General features: G+C 41.4%; 1 protein-coding gene across 2 annotated transcripts in view; it reads left to right on the forward strand.

Moving 5' to 3' along the window:
* SORCS1 (sortilin related VPS10 domain containing receptor 1) overlaps window positions 1–13,970 on the forward strand; it is a 392,569-nt gene that overhangs the window by 275,211 nt on the left and 103,388 nt on the right. The window lies entirely within an intron of this gene.

Genomic DNA, 13,970 nt, shown 5'->3' on the forward strand with positions numbered 1-13,970 from the left:
GGGCGTTTTGAGGAAAATTTAATTAAGACGTTTGATGTGCTCTAAGTGTGGTGATATGCTAAGAACCGACATCTCCCATGATCACCACAGCCTGATGCAGTCCCTCAACAAGAGGGGAGAAAGTAGTGCATTGGAGAGCCCAGCCCATAGAATGGGAGCATAAGGCACCCAACTACAACTACCAGGAGGCATCCCAGCGCCATTTTGTATCAAACTGTTGCAGTTTTTTGATGAAGTATTTCCGTTTTCAATAATTTGCTGAAAAGCCATCGGGGCAGTACCAGTTCATCAGAGCAATGCTGCATTGGCAGTTTTCTGGAGAGAGGTGCAATATTTACTGACGTGGTATCAAGGGGAAAGAAGGCGTGAAACCATGGTTAGTACAGCTGGGCAAATGCTTCATTAAAATGTTTGGGAACATTAGTTTGAATAACCCGCCTGAATTCTTTTTGATGACATTTGTGACTGTTTGTAGCCATGTTCTGCACACATTCACAGAAGTGTGGTTTTTTGGTAAGAATGTTCGCAGAAAGTGAAAGTTTCACAAATACAAATGTGAATGAGATTGGTGTAAAGTATCTGGAGCAGCCATCTTGAAATCACTTTAGTGTCCCTCCTCCTGTTTATAAACGTTTTAGTCATCCAATCGGGGAGCAACAACAATACCTTGTTACTCTGACAGCCAATTACACTCCACCCATACTAGCAAACAGGTGACGACCTATCCAAATAACAAACTGTCAGCCTAAAATTGCTCATTGAAAGATACATTCTGATATCCTTATTTACATAAAGTAATACCTTGCACCTCAAATAGTTCCACTGAAGTCAGTGTGTTGAAGTAGCATAATTAGAGATGATTAGAAAGGTAAAAAAAATTATGAAAATGTGATTTTTTTTTATTTAAATTTTTCAGTTAGGTTGAATCATAATCCAACTCTGAATATTTTTGAATGACTTACTAAATTGGACAAATCAAAAGGCTGTAAGCAATTAGTACACAGAGGGGGGGAAGAATTCAATTTGCCAATTATTTGTGCCCAGATACAACCATTAGCTTTATCAATGTTATTCATGTTTCTTATTTGTATTATCTAGCACCAGTCATGGACCAGGAGTCTATTGTACTGGTTGCTGTAGAAACAAAAGAAAAGACAGTTCCCGCCCCAAAGAGAATGCGGTCAATTGTATGTTTATTGTCCACTTTCATCAGAGCAATGCTGCAATGGCAGTTTCTGGAGAGAGCTGTAATATTTACTGACATGGTATCAAGGGGAAAGAAGGCATGAAACCATGTCATGGTGCAACACAGAGAAGGAAACAGTCACTGCCTCAAGGAGTTTAGACTTAATTAGAGAGAAAATACAGTTCAAACAATTAATCTTCTGGATGGACATGACTGTCGTCTCTCCAAGCAGAATGGATGTCCCCTTTTTGGTCATTTACACACGTCTTCTAATGTTGTCCTACAATACAGTCCAGTTTATTTTTATACAACATCCTTAGCACTATGAGATGGAGCTACATGAAGACACCCTGAGACTTCGGAGGAGGGGTTCCAAATCTGACCCCAGATCCATGTCTGAAATTTCACAAATACTCCCTATCTTTAAAGTAGATCCAGAGTTTACTTGAATTCTGGGGTGTTTGAAATCCAGATCCATTTTTTTCAATTACAGCTCGAGCTCATCTCTAGTTAATACATATTGTCATCAAATGTTTCACAGAAAGAGTCAGTCATGAGTGAGGGGAAAAGGGAAGTAATCACAAGTCCAGGTTCTATAACTGAGAAAGTGACTCATTAAATTGGATGGTGCAGGGGTGGCAGATAGTTTCATATCTATCATATCTAGTTTCATAACAGCACCAGAGTGATAGAACCTCCCGCCCCTTAATAAGGAGAGCCTCTGTGAGGGGCTGAGTGGAGGAGGAGGAGACTGCAAGAGGAGAAGAAGCCAACAGAAAAACAAGTGGACATAGGTGGGGGAAGGTGGGGAGTCCGTGGAGAGTTTTGACAATAAAAGGACATTTTTAAACTGGATTCGGAGATGGATTAGAAGCCAAAGCAGGTGATGATGGATTGATATGGTCCTGCTTCTTGCAGCAAGGGAATAGTATGGCCATAATATTATGAACTTGCTGTCATCTGGAAGAGAATCCTATGTATCAATTAGTTTGGAAATGGACATTGGTTTGACTCCAATTTGACTGCTGCATATAGCTGAAACTTTACCCAGATGAGAAAGAGAGACAAGTGGACAGACAGAAGGTGAGAGAGTTGTGTTTATATGTATGTATGAATAGGGACAGGGGGCGAGAGACAGACGGAGAGGTGAGTGGGTGGGTGGGTGGATGGAGGATGGCGTGTGTTTGTGTTTGGGATGATGGAAAGCTTACCTCTTCTGGGCAAAAGTAAATGGAGATCATCTTTAAAAGTAAATTTCTTGCGTGAGTTATTCCAGAGTGAAAGAAACTGCAAATTTATTTTAAAAGCCAGGATTCTGTTCACTAAAGAAGCCTCTAGAGGAGCTGAAAAGCAGCATCAAAAGCCTGCTAACAGCTTTTAAAAATTCCATTGTACCCAAGCGGTCGGAGCTCATCTGGCAAACCATTCCAGTGGCTCTTGTCAGCTTTTTGGCTGGGTGAAATCAGGTGGGCTGAGCCGGTTTGAATAGCGTCGTGTCTGGGTTATTTCCAAGAGCTGCTGGGCATCGCCAAACAAAACCTTTCAGTCACTGTGGGGCGACTGCTGGAGGCTGACGGAGAGGATGCCAATCAAAGTGCAGCACAACAGTGTGTCCAGAAAATCATCTGCTTGATGTGACTCAAAAGCCACAGCGGATGAGCTGAGCTGCACAGAAAATTTAATTAAAAAGAGACACATTTAATAACTTAGACATAAAAGCAAACATGCACATGGCAGATGAAGGCTCATGGGGCACTGAATGAAATCATTGGCTGGTGGGTAACGGCTAGTGGTTTTCTAAAGCGACCGACGTGTGTTCGTTTCCAAGTGGATTTTGGATTTGGAAAAACATCATTTGAAAGGTCAGAGCCCCAGGGCAGGAGCTGTTATTCCATTGCTGATAGTTTTGGGCAGGCCCAATCTCCAGGGCAATAGAAGTATATGGCAAATAGCACCTGGAGGTGGACAAGCAGGGCCCCCAGGTACCACTGTGCTGAGGGCACCTGAAAACAAGGTTCAACATTCCCTTAAAAGTTACTTCTGCCAGGGTGCATCCTACTTAAATGCACACAGGCAACATTCCAGGCTTCTGGCATCTTTTGTTTGCAAGCCAGCGTTGTCTGTATAACATCTCTGCCTCCTGATGTAACCAGGGGAGCATATGACCATGTTGGCATTCTTCTCTGAATTAAGATCCCAAACGTATTTCAGTATGTTCAGTGAAAATCTTTGATAACAGTTCGAAGACCTCTGGTACACCCTGAGTCCTCGCCATCCATCTGGAACTGGGGTGCTGGAGCCTCTAAGCTCAATCCTGTGATTTAGGACTTTATCCCTCTTGTGTTTTGTGAGGACACGCATGCCATTCTGAAGGGGGCAGATGAGGGAGCTCAAAGATACACAGAGCCTGTTCCTTTTCCCACTGGGCCCATCGGATTTGCCATAATAATACTTAGCTCTTAGAGGGCATGTGCAGAGCCCCCTGAAATCAATGGGAGGCTTTCGTTTGACTTCAGTGTCGTTAAAACAGGCCCATAGAGCACTTTTCAACTGTGGTGCTCAAAGTGTTTTGTAAAGTGTTTGTTTGTTTCTATTTCCACTTCACAGATGAGGTGTTCAAAGGCACATAGCAGGTCTGGCAGACAGAGGACTTGAACCCAGGTCTCCTGACTGGGTCCAGTGCACTAATCACTGGAACCCACTGAATCCCTGATAGCTGTGTATGCAGGAAGCCTGTCTTTGGCAGGAGCCAAGTCAAGATGCTTCAGAGCATCTGTCACCTAGCGTTACCCCTACTTTTGCTGTATTCTAACGTGGGCAGGGAACTTCAGGAGCCCAGCTCTTGACTGGGTTGGCCCTGAAATAATAATAATTGCAATGATATCCTGAGCTGGGTCATTGCACGTGCTCTTCTTATTCTTGTAACTGACCCTTCTTGGAGTCGGACCCTCCATGTTAGGAGTGGTGAGGGTGAGGGATGGGGGAGGAGAGACATACACTATTTGTGGGTAATCCTGGTACCTGGTGTGGAGGGTACTCTACCCATGCCAGCTGATTCATCTCGAGGGAAGGCTGGCAGTGATACTGTCTAGATGAGGGCAGAATCCTATTCATTCCAACTCACGCCTATATCCTGGACTGGAGCTAATAGGATCCACTCATCAACAGAAATATGCATACATCTTTACATAGGATACAAGAGCTTGATGTTAGGGGTGATTCAGCAGAAGAGCCCTGTGTTGCTAGCCAGGGCCCAAGAACATGCGTATCTTCTACAGGTATTTGAGTAAGAAGCTAGTTTGCCTTCACACACATGCATGGGGTAACCCTCCATAGCTGCATTTCATTAAATGAGGCAGTTAGCTACACAGCTAACTTGGTGTGAACTTAACTGTCTGGATACATGCCAGGAAAGTTTTATTCTTACTCTCTGTTGTATATTTAATGTGTAGCTCACTGAGTAAGCATGGTTTCCTTTGCATTCTTCCTGTAAATGCCTTCTGTGGACTCTGTCCAGCACGCACATAGAGCAGAATACAGCCCTGCCAGGTGTGTGCATTGAAAGCTGTGGGAATAACTGATCATATTATATTGTCTGATCTGAGAAACAATGGGACAAATCCTGGGGTCTGGTTCCTCTGGCCCATGCTGCCCACTAAAAATATGGCCTTTTTTTGGTCTTGTCCAAGGTGCTTAGGTCAGAGCTGGGAATTGAACCTAGATATCCTGAGTCCCTAGCCAGTGTCTGCATAAAGCTATCTGAGTCTGATCTCATTTACATCAGTGCCAATTAATGCCTTCACTGAAGTGATCTGAGTCATGTGTGTGTAATTGTGAAAAAGCAGATCTAGCTGAATGGTTGGGAGTGCAAAAATGAAAGGCAGAGTTTAGGCCAAGAGAGCTCAAGGGATTTTCTCAGTTATTTTACATACCTCTGTGTACACATTATATTTGACACAAAAGAGAATTTGATTGAGAGGAAAAAATAGAAAAAGAAGAGAAGCATAAGAACATAAGAATGGCCCTACTGGGTCAGACCAAAGGTGCATCTAGCCCAGTATCCTGTCTTCCGACAGTGGCCAGTGCCAGGTGACCCAGAGGGAATGAACAGAACCGGTAATCATCAAGTGATCCATCCCCTGTCACCCATTCCCAGCTTCTGGCAAACAGAGGCTAGGGACACCATTCCTGCCCAAACAAAAACCAAACAAAAGAATGCTTATACTAGGCTATAAAAAGGGCATTTTTTTATCGTTCGAAATATATACCTATATTTGGAAATGTTTCATGGCACTTCAGTACTGTTCCCAGGCAGCATGTGGTGAGAGTGTAAAGTTAGAGGAACCCAGACCAGCTGAGATTGTTGGGGTAGAAAGCACTGGCTGGCGGGAAGTGATCATAGCAGAGAATCTGGCCCATGTATTTTATTGTTAATGACCACTTTCTGTATCTTCACCAAGTTGCACTCAACAGCATTATTTGTAATGGTGCCCACCATCCTTGCACAGGGGTTTGTTTTAGTGGCTTGAGGACTAGCTGCCAGGATTCTTGGATTCTGTTTTTGGCTTTGCCACATAATAACGGTGTGACCTTGGCCAAGTCAATTGGAGCCATTTACTCTTGTGTAATCAGTGGAGTCACTCTGGATTTACAACTGTACAGTTGAGAGCATAATTTGGCCCTTAACCGCTTTCTCCACCTCACTTTACCAATTTGTAAAACAGGCACTGTGCAATAATACCCAGATACCTCAATAAAGTGTTGGGGAAACTTACTTAACTGTTGTTTGCAAGATGCTTTGACAACCTGGGACAAAAAGGCCTGTAATAAGTGCAAAGCATTACAATTCTTATTCAGAGATAGGATTTAAGGCACTGCAAGATTGTCAGTGTGGGGGTGGGGGGAATGGTAGTGTCTAGGGATCTACCTTCGTCATCTCTTGTTTGTTGTGCTTCTGGCCTTTAAAAATAAAACAAGCTCCTGCCATTGAGTAATTTGGAAGAAGCTGTCAACATTTTTAACGAGAAGTGACAAGACATGCCCCGGAGGAGTGGGGGAGCTGGCTTAGCGTTTGTGAGATTTATGATAAGGGATTCACACAAGTGCTGAGGCTAAAAGAAGATAAATCCCCATAGACAAATACTCCCAATAATTGAATTACAAAGCCATTATCATGTGCTGAACAGAGCAACTTTATGACTGTGTTGTGACAGGATAAGGCTTGTTAGAATATTTATGCTCATAGGACGATTTCAGCGTAAGGATCTCAAAAAACAAGCATGCTTTTCCACCTGTCTGTTACGGCTCATTAGCCTTTCTGGGTAATGCAATGAATGAGGAAATGGAGAAGCATTAGAAATGGAAAATGAGGAACTGAAGGAATGTTGCACTGAGCCATCTCAAAATAAATATTACTAAGCACAGAGCCAGCCAAGGGATACATACTGACAGCTGCTGGAGTCTCATGACTGGAAAGGGGGACAGGGGCAGGTATGCAGATGTCGTTTTCAAGCATCAAATTTGGAACTGGATTTTCCAAGCTGTCCATTTGCATCCTCATCTGCATTTTTACTGCTAACTGTAGCTCTATACCCACATGGGGCCTGATCCAAAGCCCATTGGAGTCCATATGAGTCTTCTCAGTGTCTGAAATCTTGGCCTGAAATGGCAAAACTCCCATTAATTTCAAATGGTCCATCATTTTTACCCATTGACTGCAATGGACTTTAATCAGGCCTTTGTTGCCTGAGCATTTTTAAAGAGAGGACGATCTTGGGCTTAAAGTGCTGGATTCAGGAAAGCTGGGCTCAATTCTTGACTCTGACATGGTCAGGCCTTGGGCAAGTCACTTAATCTCTCTAGATGAAATCTTGGTCTCACTAAAGTCAATGGCAAAATTCCCATTGGTTTCAGTAGGGCAAGGATTTCACCATCTGTGCCTCAATTCCCCACCTGTAAAATGAGGATAACAATACTTCCTTTGTCTCGCTTGTCTATTGAGATTGTAAGCTTTCCAAAGCTGTGACTGTCTCTTATTAGGTAGATCGTGTCTAGTACCAAGGAGCCTTGATCTTGGTGAGGGCTTCTAGGGACTACTGTAACACATAAGTAATACTTAATAATAACTTTCTTGCAAAATGAATATGTAACTGCCTATGTTTTGGTGCAAATATAGGGAATTATGCATCTACTGGGTAGAGTTGGTGCCATTTGCAAAATTTCAAGTTTAGGGTTTTTTTTTAATTAAAATGTAAATGATTTTGGGGGGGAAAGTATTCCTGTCTTTCAACTGGTTACAAAGTTGGTTTAATGAAGAAGAAAAAAGAAGCATTTCTTTTTAAAAATTTAATGAAAGGAAACTAGTTTCCACTTTCCAGTTCTTCTCTTCCTATCTCTTATCCGCCCTGTAAGAATTCTGCCTTTTCCTCCCATCTAAACCCCTTGTGCCACACACAAGCACCAGAACATGTATTTTCCAAGTGGACAGAAAGACTCGTGTTCTCCGTCCTTTTCTCTTTGTTTCCAGCCACATCTCCCTGACCAATATGTTGTTGGCTCTGTACTGCATAGTCCCTGCCACAGTGCCCAGTTCTCAATGCAGCCCCTACTGTTGGTTCTGAGCCTAAAGGGAGCCTTGAGAACTGGCATTTGGGAGGCAGGTCATATGAAGAGGCAGGGCAGGAGGGGGTTTGTGACAGAGTCAAGGTAGAGCCTGTTGGGATCGAAGTCCTGATCCGGACTTACCTCTCGGTCACCCGAAATCTTGTTTCCTGCTGTGCATGGCATCCCTGAGAAAACACCCAGTTCCCAAGGTATTAACTGGTTCCCAAGATATTAATGACCAAACATGGTCAGAACTTCAGTTTTATGCATTATCTGATAGTTCGTCTCTGATTTATTTGGGATTTAGCATGGCGGGGGGGAACTGGGTGTTAACCAACATACACGCATCTTGGAGCCCACAGCCTTCTGGGCATGCTCAGTGGAAAGCATAAATGGTGACATTTTCAAACTTGGTTGCTTCAGCTTCAGCATTAAGGGCAACATTTTCATAAGCAGTCTCTGACTTTTTTGATGCGTCTCAATTTCTTGATGCCCGCCTTGGGGGTCCTGAAAGGAGCTTGACTTCCAGAAAGTGCTGCCCACTGAAAACTCCAGTTGTCTCTGAAAATGAGATCCAAGGTGTCTTAAACTGGGAAACTTATCATGAAGGCATCCAAGACCAGAAACTTCCTTTGGAAATATTGGCCTTGATCCATATGTACATTTGAAAATGTTAGCCCAGCTGCCCGTGTTTGGAATTATTGATTGGCACTTGCAGCTCATAATTACCTTTGCTTACAAACAACGTGTTAGAAATTACAAAATACCAAGTGTGGAGGTTTTGTATTAACCCTAGTGACGGGGTCTCTTTGCAGCTGAGAAGCCTGACTCAGTCACTCATCTCATTTACTCCCAGCACCCATGAATTTTAGGCTTTTTCACATGAGTGAAAGACCCTGCGTGACATGGTCTTTACTGGATTTCCTGGAAGTGCACGGGGAGACAGGTTTTTAGAAACCCAGCAGTCAGAGTGATGGCACAGGCGGGGCAGGGACTGCAGAAACACTTGGTGAGATACCCTTTGCTATTCAGTGTATAGTGCCCAACTCTTTTGTTTGCCATTGTCTCTTTCTGAAAAGGGGATAGTTTTTAGTCAGTTTCCGATCCTACTTCCAACACACATAGTCTGCAGTCAAAGCCATTGCTGTACTGTAATTCCACGGCTCTCAGTATAGGTTTTTGAAGCTGTCAAGCCCAGACGACTACACAGCAGGCTTGGAGTTGATGAATATTTTAGGAAGCCTTCCTTTGTAACGGAAGGTTCGTGGTCTTACATATTTCATAACACAACCATTTTCTATAAAGGCAGCAGGGAACATTAGACTGTGGTCCCATTAGCATTTCCACTTTAGCTTACCCCCAAAGTTTGTAATTTTTATTTTGTGCTTTTGCTTTAAAATGCATCAAGACATTTATACCAGTTAACATAAAAAAACTCTTTGGAAAAATATAATGGGTGCAGTTTGGTAAGTATGCTACAGTCCTTTCCCCAGGGAGATTAAAGTCCAGGGGGGGGGGTTGTGTATTCAAGAAGGCCTGTGATTAAAAGGATGGATCACAATCAGCAGGGTGGGTTTTCATCACAAAGTTAAAATGATAAGCCAAGGCAGAGAGTAAGTCCGCTGCAGGCAATACAAGGCTGATGGAAGGATCAGCACTCAGGCTTTGAGAACAGAGGGAATGGAGGGAAACTGGAAGATAAGGCAACACAAGCCTAGTGGGCAAAATAGATTGGTGGCAGCCATAGCTGCCTAACACAGCTGATCGTGGGGAGTTACAAGTATTTGACTGACATTTATTTTAGAGAACAGTTTCCTACATTCCCACTCCATAGGGACAAAGGTGGCAACAGGCTGGGCACCGCTATGGAGCTCAGCCATTCCTCTCTAGCTTCATGGCTCTCAGTTTATAAACTGCATGATAATAAGCCCCTTGTTTTCAGATCCCCTGGTCAGTAGATATAATTAATGCCTCATGTGGCAAAGAATTTTATAAAGGCAATTCCAATCTATGCCTACATAGCTCTGCTCTGTCTATATTTGGGACAAATAATGAGTCAAATTCTGTCCTGAGTCGCACCTGTGAAGTTGCACAGTGTGTCAGTTATCATGGAAGATGGCCTTTAAATTTTAGGGGTTTGGTGGAGCAGCGTATTGATGCACTGATCTTAAGACATTTAAGACTTAGGTGCAAATCTTGGCTTAGTTAGATAATAAATAAAAATGATTATCCTATCCATCCTTTGATTGTTGTCCAGTCACACTATCTTTGTTCAGATGCTTCAGAGAGAATGAATAGGGCAATTATCAAGTGATCCATCCCCTGTTGTCTAGTGCTAACATCTGGCAATTGGAGGTTTAGGATCACTCAGAGCATGGGGTTGCATCCCTGAACATCTTGTCTAATAGCCATTGATGGACCTATCCTCCATGAATTTATTTAATTCTTTTTTGAACCCAGTTATACTTTTGGCTTTCACAACATCCCCTGGCAATGAGTTCCACAGGTTGACTGTGTGTTGTGTGAAAAAGTACTTCCTTTTGTTTGTTTTAAAGCAGCTGCCTATTTATTACATCGGTTGATCCCTGGTTTCTGTGTTATGTGGAGGGGTAAATAACACTTCCTTATTCACTTTCTCCACACCATTCAGATTTTATAGCCTTCTATCATATCACTCCTTAGTCCTATCTTTTCTAAACCGAATAGTCCCATTCTTTCTTCTCTGTCCTCATATAAAAGCTGTTCCATACCCCTGATTACTTTTGTTGCCCTTCTCTGTACTTTTCTCAATTCTAATCCATAATTTTTGAGATGGGGCAATAAGAACTTTACACAGTATTCAGAGTGTGATTGTGCCATGGATTTACATAGCGACATTATGATGAAACCATCCACTTCCATATACACTTGAAGTCGGTGTAATAAATAACAGCAAAGGAATGATATCCCACAGTAAATTTTTGGTCTGTTTAGTGAATGGACTCTGGTTTTCATATCCTTTGTCACTAAGAGCCAAATCTTGTTCCTGTTGAACTGAATTCCCACTGACAACATCCTAAAGTTGCAAGGTAGTTGGAGATGGGAGGCAGAGGTTAACTGATTTATACTTGGCAAAATAAGCTCTAAATCCCTTTTTTCTGAAGGATGGTAACTGGAAGAAAGTGCCATTAAAAATGGCTGCATTTTTTTCCGTAATATGGGTAATCCAGATAAAGAATTTATTAAAAATGGGTGTTGGAGGCCCGGGGTCATTATTCTTTGAGCAAAATATCTCATCCTAAAATTTCTTTTAAAAGTTTCATTATTAATAGCTCTAGGAAAGAGACGTGTAACCAAATTATTATGTGGGGACAAGATGTAAATAAATCCTAGCGTAAGATCTTTCACAAGTGAAAAGTGCTTCTGTAGCCCACTGAGTCTGTAGACTCTCTGAAGACGAGTTCTTTGTAAACACAAAAGCTTGTTTCTCTCGCCAACAGAAGTTGGTCCATATTCCCCACTTTGTCTCTCTCAAAATTAGTTTGGTTTAAAGGCAGTCCAACATATATTCTGCTGCTCTGATCCATATAATTCAACAGATTTCCAGTAAGGATTGGCAATCCCTTTCTACCATTATAATAATTAATCATTCTTTATTAATTTGGGTCGCACTTTGTTCGAAGTACCTTTATAAATGGTTAATAAATGATGCTGCTGCAAGTAGAACTGAGTAAATATTGGAATTGTTTTCATACATTTGGCAATTTTGAAAATTTGGAGGTGGAAGGGGGAATTTGCTTCCTGTCGGACCACAAATGAATATTTTCAAATTTTGTGGTGAATCAAAAAATTGAAAAAATGTTCATTTTGGCTTGAATGAAACATTTTCTTTAGGCAAAACACTTTGTTTTGATGATGACCTTTTTTTTAATGTGTTTGATTTTTTTTTTTTAAATCAAACGTAAAATTTTAAAGTGAAACAAAATATTTAAAATTATAAGTATTCACAAAATCTTGAAATGATCCTGTTTTGGGTCAAGCGTTTATATCATTTTGGCTTGGGGTGGTTTTTATCTTTTTAGAGAATAAGATCTAGCTAAATTTTGAAACAAAATTTATTAATTTCAGAACAAGAGATGTTGAAACATTTTGTTTCTAAAATATTGAAACAAATATTTAATCTTATTAAAAAACATGAGTTTTTTTGGCTGAAACTATTCACTGAATTCACAAATAGTTTTTATCCATCCAAAACTGTTTTTTGGTGAAGAAACTATTTACCTGAAAAATTTAACCCGGCTCATTACATACCCCTTTCTACACTTGCACTTACCCATTGCTACTACCCGTGTAGCTTGACCGTTGCTGAAAAATAGAGACCAAATGTGCTGGTGCAGGACAAGCAAACTAGCTCTGAGACAGGAAACAGGTTTTGAGCCTCTCTGGAAATGTTTCACACTGTCCAGCAAAGAAAAAGAAGCTTGTTTAGCTGATGAATTGCAATAGGATTATTCAAGTGAAGCTAGAGATAATCCATCTAGAGACAATCAGGAGGGGATTGGTCCTGCTTTGAGCAGGGGGTTGGACTAGATGACCTCCTGAGGTCCCTTCCAACCCTGATATTCTATGATAAAATAAATAGTCCCATTTTTCATAACATCTTTAAAATGGTTATTGCTAGTTACTTAGTTAATACTAGTGTTGATTAAGGGCTGGATCGGACTCGGATTGCAGTATAAGTGGGAGTTGAATTACAACTTCAGTTTTGATTGCCTGCAAATAATGAGGCATTGGACAGAATAGCATCTGACTTGTCCATCACTGGAAATGAATGTTCTTGCTTTAATCTAGTATTAACCCATAGTTCAGGCTACTGTTAAGAAAATGGTTCATATTGAGGCAGGCAAATCCTTAATGGAGACACATGAGGATGGCCCATCTGCTCTCATTCTTGCCTCCGGGAAAGAGGTGACAGGTTCAAAACCAATAACAGGACTGTGCCCTCAGAATTGATGCTGAGTTAGCAGTACTATAATTCAGAGAGGACATCAAACTAATGGCCCTTTGGCCTGTTCAGTGACATTCTCCAGATAGATGTTAACAATTAAATGGGACTTTTTACCAAAGGTGTACTTCATAATCCCTTACGTGCAGTATGGAGTGCCTTACACTGATATTTCTTATCCAGTGAACAAACAAGGATTTTCTTAGCCAGACTGCCATCTGGTTTATTAATTTAACACAGTTTTAATTAGATTTGAGCCAATGAAATGTCTGACAGGACAGGGAATTTTCTTTTTATGTTTGTTAATTAATGAGAGAATATTGGTCATTACGGGTGTGAATTAAACTAATGTGCATGCAAAGTCTGATATAGAGGAATGACTAGGATTCTACACAGAATCATAGAAATCTAGGGCTGGAAGGGACCTCGAGTCATCAAATCCAGCCCATACCTAGACTATCCCTAACAGGTCCAACCTCTTTTTAAAAATCTCCAGTGATGGCGATTCCACAACTTCCCTTGGAAGCCTGTTCCAGATATTAACTAACCTTATAGTTAGAAAGTTTTTCCTACTATCTAACCTAAATCCCCCTTGTTGCAAATTAAGCCTATTGCTTCTTGTTCTTCCTTCCGTGGACATGGAGAACAATTGATCACCACCCTCTTTGTAATAGACCTTAATATATCTGAAGTCTATTATCGGGTCTCCTCTCAGTCGTCTTTTCTCAAAACTAAACAGGTCCAGTTATTTTAACCTTTCCTCATAAGTCAGATTTTCAATTTTTTTTATTGTTTTTGTTGCTTTTCTCTGGACTCTCCAATTTGTCCAAAGCTTCCCTAAAGTGTGGCACCTGGAGTTGGACACAGTGCTCCAGCTGTGCTCACCACTGCTGAGGAGAGCGGGACACTTATCTCATATGTCTTATCTATGACACTCCTGTTAGCACACCCCAGAATATTAATCTTTTTTTTCAGCTGAATCACATTGTTGAGTCATATTCAATTTGTGATCAACTATAGCCACGAGATCCTTTTCAGCATCCCTACCACCTAGCCAGTTATTCCCTGTTCTGTAGGTGTGCATTTGATTTTCCTTCCTAAGTGAAGTACTTTGCACTGGTCTTTATTGCATTTCATATTGCTGAATTCAGACCAATGGTGTTCCAGTATGGTGTCATCTTCAGATTCTGTAAGCAT

The sequence above is a fragment of the Chelonia mydas genome, chromosome 7, assembly GCF_015237465.2.
Source record: "Chelonia mydas isolate rCheMyd1 chromosome 7, rCheMyd1.pri.v2, whole genome shotgun sequence".
In the NCBI taxonomy this organism is placed as follows: Eukaryota; Metazoa; Chordata; order Testudines; family Cheloniidae; genus Chelonia; species Chelonia mydas.